We start from the raw sequence: 6,000 nt of genomic DNA, 5'->3' as shown, positions 1-6,000 counted from the left end.
TGGCGCGAGTTCAGATGTTCTAGGAAAACGAGGAGCTTTTCCCTGCCTTGGGGCCAAATAACAAAGGTATCATACACGTATCTGAAGAAACACTTATCTTGATCTGGGGCTGATGTAAGTACGTCTTCAAATCTCTTCATAAAGAGGATTGGCATCATTGGCGGGACCAGACTGCCCACTGCCACCTCTTCTGTTTGCTCATAGAATTTACCCCCATGTAGGAAGTAATGTTGAACTTAAAATGTGCCCAAACAAGTCCAGGACAGCACTGTCAAACTTTTCTCCAATCAACTCTAACGATTCATTCAGTGGTGCCCAAATGAACAAGGAAACGGCGTAAAAGCTAATCACAATTGGGAATGTGTTGTGCACATTTGGTGAGAGCATCTTCTTCAGGTGCTGAGCAGTGGGGTAGTTGGCCACAACAATGTTGCTAACAACTGGACATAGAGGAACCATTTCTTTGTGCACCTTGGGCACTATAAAGCCTAGGTGGTACTGGAGCTTTTAGCCTCAACTGCTTCACAACTTTTTGGTATGCCGTTTCACTTACAAGGGCCATTGTCTTCCTGTCCACCTTATTTGTGGGGTTCCTTTCTATTGGTCTTTATGCTGGGTCATACAAAAGTTGTCAAACTTTGCCATAGTAGCCTAGTTTCTGTAGGATGACAGTAGCATTCCTCTTATCTGCTAGTAACACCTCAGTGCTGTCATCTTCTTGGAGTTGCTTTAGAGCCAGCCTCTCATCACCTGTGATTAGGCAGCTTTGTCTTGGTGTGCGCCATACATGTCTCTTGTCGGACTTCTTTGGCTTCACCTGTAGGTAGTTTGAGAGCCACTTCCTCAACCGTACTGATGAAAGCCGCAACTGGGACATTTCTGGGGGTCACTTTAAAGTTGAAGCCCTTGCCAAGTTCCTCCAATGTGGTCTTGTTAAGTTGCTTCTAAACAACCATATGAATATTCTCACCTTGTTGTTGAGACTATTAAACTTGGCTAGTCGACAGGATATTAGTTTCTTCTTGATGCATCCTGCTAGAGAGCATGAAATGTCATCTACTCAGTTCCAGTCTTGGCTGGTTAAAGCAATGGCAATAGACAGGTTAGAAATAGTAGCTCCCTGAGCATGACGTCTATATATTGGTGCATATCACATATTCACCTCCTTACTACTGCTCAGCTTGCCCAGTGTTAAATCCTGTTGGCTGCTGTGGAATTTATGTGATGTTTCACCCAAGTGAATACTGAAATAACTACTCTTTCAGCATCTCAGCAGAAAACTGAGAGTAAAGAACACCATCCCTTTCCTTTGTCACAGATTATCCAGCTTTCTGATATTCAATTTTCCAAGATGATGATGCCTCGCTGAGAAAGCCTGAAGACCTAAGTCAGAAGACCGGGAGGACATGTATCTGAATATCACAAAGCTGGATAAGAGAACCAAATCAGCAATTTACAAAAATAATGGAAACTCCTGGATGGAAAAATATGTAATATAAGGGAAGGACAATAACTTACCTATAGATGGCTGGTGTGTGTAGCACACTTCCATTTGTCATGAATCTCTCATTCAGCACAAAGTCCCAAGCCACTGGCAAAAAGTGCAGGTAACTCCTTATATAAGAAGTGTAAAAGAATGGACCCACAAAATTACAGATCAATATCCTTAACATCGGTTTGCTCAAGAATCCTTAAACATACTCTCAGTTTGAATATAATAATTTCCTTGAGAGGGAAAAACTTCTGTTTACAAATCACCACAGTTGTAGAAAGCATTGATCATGTATACAGTCACACCAATTAAATATCTAAACATAGCATTGCAAAGTAGTTCGAAACAGAACTTGGGTGTAGGTACAATAGTATTAATACACAGAATTTTAAGAAAATGAGAGTCATCAGTTCACTGCACACAGAACACTGCTCAAAGTGTCTGGGACCCCCACTGGGAAGGACTGAAGGAAGACATCAAAGCAATTCAGAGATGGGCTGCAAGACTTGTTACCAACAGGTTCGATCAGCACACAAATACTATGTGGATGCTTCATGAATTCAAGTGGGAATCCCCAGAGGGAAGAAGACATTCTTTTTGCGAAATACTATTGAGAAAATGTAGAGAACTGGCATTTGAAGTTGACTGCTGAATGATTCTAAATTAGAAATTAGAGTTCATATGGCGGCAGGTAGACAGTCATTTTCCTATTGCTCTATTTGCGAGTGGAACCGGAAAGGAAATAACTAGAAGTGGTACGAGGTACACACCCCCATGCACAACACGGTAGCTTAGGGAGTAATGGTATAGATGTACTTTATACCAGCTTTTGAGCTCTTGCTCTTTTTCTAATAAGAGTTCACACATTCACACACACACCCAAACTTGCATGCCCACAGTAGTGGTGAGACTGATTAGTGAATATTGATTACTGAATGCAGCTGCCAGGGTAGAAGGAGCTGGGGAGGTGGTAGGGAAGGACTCACAAGGAAAGAAGGGATAGGAGAGTAATGTGAGGCAGATCTTTTGCTAGATGACTGGTTTAACAACAAAATTTGTAAAATGCTGAGGAATCAGAGGCTGATGCATTCTTGGTTCAAAAGAGAAAATGTACATTTTGATAGGCAAAATGTAATAGAAATTCATGAGTGAACCTTACAACTACCACTGCCATACCTTATCAAAAGATCTTGCTGAGAACACAATAAAATTCTGGCCCTATGTGAAATTGCTATGTGGGTCTAAGGCTTCTGTCCAGTAACTCACTGACCAGTCTGGTATGGCAGTAAAAGATGGCAAAGGTAAAGCAGAAGTTTCAAATTTCACATTTATGAAATTGTTCATGCAGGAGAATTGTACAATCATACCATCATTTGACCATCGTACAGACCCATTTATGGAGAACATAATAAGACTTTCTGATGTAGAGAAACACCTGAAAGAGTTGAAAGTGAATAAGTCAACAGGTCCAGATGGAATCCCAATTTGGCTTTATAAAAAGAGCTCTACAGCATTGCCCCTTACTTAACTTGCATTTATCATGAAACTCTTACCCAGTGCAAAGTCCCAAGTGACTGGAAAAAAAGCACAGATGATCCTTGTATATAAGAAGGGTAAAAAATTGGACCTGCGAAATTACAGACTGATATCCTTAACATTGGTTGCTGCAGAACCCATGAACATACTCTACATTCAAATACAATAAATTTCCTTGTGAGGGCTTCTGTCCACAAATCAGCACAGTTTTAGAAACCATTAATCATGCAAAACTCAGCTTGCCTTTTCTCACATGATATGGTGTGAACTATGGGTGAAGGGCAACAGACAGATTCCATATTGCTAGATTTCTGTAAAGCATTTGAGACGGCACCACACTGCCCACTATTAATGAATATACAAGCATATGGAATTGGTTCCCAGATGTGTGGGTGGCTTGAAGACTTTGTTAGTACTAGAACCCAGTATGTTGTCCGTGACAGTGAGAGTTCATCACAGACAAGGGTTAATTGCTATCGCCAGGTGTGCCCCAAGGGAAGTGTGATAGGCCTGCTGTAATTTTTTATATACATGAATGACCTGATGGACAGAGTAAGCAACAGTCTGTGGCTGTTTGCTGATGATGCTATGGTGTATGGGAAGGTTCCCTGCTGAGTGATTGTAGGAGGATACAAAATTTCTGGTTGGTGTGATGGATGGCAGCTAGCTCTAAATGTAGAAAAGTGTAAATTAATGAGGATGAGCAGGAGAAACTGACTCATAATGTTTGAATAAAGTGTTAGTAGTGTGCTGCTTGACACACTCATGTCTAGGCATAATGTTGCAAAACAATGTGAAATGGAATGAATGGGACAGATTATAGTAGGGAAGGCAAATGGTCAACTTCAATTTTTTGGCAGAATTTTTGGGAAAATGTGGTTCATCTATAAAGGAGACCATATACAGGAGCCTAGATTGATCAATTGAGGGTTTGGGATTTGCACCAGGTCAGATTAAAGGAAGACATGAATGCAATTCATAGGTGGGCTGCTAGGATTGGTACCGACAGGTCTGAACAACAAGCAAGTAATGTGGAGATTCTTTGGGAACTCGAACGGGATTCGCTGAAGGGAAGACGACATTATTTTTGAGGAGTACTATTGAGAAAGTTTAGAGAATGAGCATTTGAGGCTGCCTGCAGACTGATTCTATTGCTGCCAATGAACATTTAGCATAAGGACCACAAAAATAAGATTATAGCTCATACAGAGGTATACAGATAGATCCAGAAATCAGGAAAGATGCACTGACATATAGGCTTATTCAGTGATGTTCGTCTGTTGTATAATTATGGTTCATCTTTTATGCTTGACTATATAGTACTATTTATAGTAAAAGCAAATACCAGAGAGATTAATTGGGAGAATATTATGTTCATTTAATGCACACCAGAAAGAGGTGGCGTAAAACATTATCATCCATCAGGTAATTGTGTATTGCTTATCAGGCTGGGGGCCTTAACCCTTACAATACCAATGGGGAGAGGGAAGAAGCATTTTATGTCCATCATTTAAAAATACTGTAATTGAGTCATGAACCATGGACCTTGCTGTTGGTGGGGAGGCTTGCATGCCTCAGCGATACAGATAGCCGTCCATAGGTACAACCACAATGGAGGGGTATCTGTTGAGAGGCCAGACAAACGTGTGGTTCCTGAAGAGGGGCAACAGCCTTTTCAGTAGTTGCAGGGGCAACAGTCTGGATGACTGACTGATCTAGCCTTGTAACATTAACCAAAACAGCCTTGTGTGCTGGTACTGTGAACGGCTGAAAGCAAGGGGAAACTACAACCGTAACTTTTCCCGAGGGCATGCAGCTTTATTATATGGTTACACGATGACAGCGTCCTCTTGGGTAAAATATTCCGGAGGTAAAATAATCCCCCACTTGGATCTCCGGGCAGGTCCTACTCAAGAGGACATCATTATCAGGAGAAAGAAAACTGGCGTTCTACAGATCGGAGTGTGGAATGTCAGATCCCTTAATCCAGCAGTTAGGTTAGAAAATTTAAAAAGGGAAATGGATAGGATAATGTTGGATATAGTGGGAATTAGTGAAGTTCGGTGGCAGGAGGAACAAGACTTCTGGTCATGTGAATACAGGGTTATAAATACAAAATCAAATAGAGGAAATGCAGGAGTACGTTTAAAATGAATAAAAAAATAGGAGTGCAGGTAAGCTACTACAAACAGCATAATGAACGCATTATTGCGGCCAAGATGGACACAAAGCCCATGCCTACTACAGTAGTAAAAGTTTATATGCCAACTAACATCTCTAGATGATGAACAGATTGATGAAATGATGGTGACATAAAAGAAATTATTCAAATAGTGAAGGGAGACGAAAATTTAATAGTCATGGGTGACTGTAATTGGACAGTAGGAAAAGGAAGAGAAGGATATGTAGTAGGTGAATATGGATTGGGAGTAAGAAATGAAAGAGGAAACCACCTGGTAGAATTTTGCACAGAGAATAACTTAATCATAGCTAACACTTGGTTCAAGAGTCATAAAAGAAGGTTGTATACATGGAAGAAGCCCGGAGATACTGGAAGGAGCCAGATAGATTATATAATGGTAAGACAGAGATTTAGGAACCAGGTTTTAAATTGTGAGACATTTCCAGGGGCAGATGTGGACTCTGACCACAATCTATTGGTTATGAACTGTAGATTAAAACTGAAGAAACTGCAAAAAGGTGGGAATTTAAGAAGATGGGACCTGGATAAACTGACTAAACCAGAGGGTGTATAGTGTTTCAGGGAGAGCATAAGTGAATGATTGACAGAAATGGGGGAAAGAAATGCAGCAGAAGAAGAATGAGGGATGAAGGAGTGAAGGCAGCAGAGGATCAAGTAGGAAAAAAGACGAGGGCTAGTAAAAATCCTTGGGTAACAGAAGAAATATTGAACTTAATTCATGAATGGAGAAAATATAAAAATGCAATTAATGAAGCAGGCAAAAAGGAAT

The sequence above is a fragment of the Schistocerca serialis genome, chromosome 6, assembly GCF_023864345.2.
Source record: "Schistocerca serialis cubense isolate TAMUIC-IGC-003099 chromosome 6, iqSchSeri2.2, whole genome shotgun sequence".
NCBI classification, from domain to species: domain Eukaryota; kingdom Metazoa; phylum Arthropoda; class Insecta; order Orthoptera; family Acrididae; genus Schistocerca; species Schistocerca serialis.
This window is presented reverse-complemented; position numbering follows the sequence as displayed.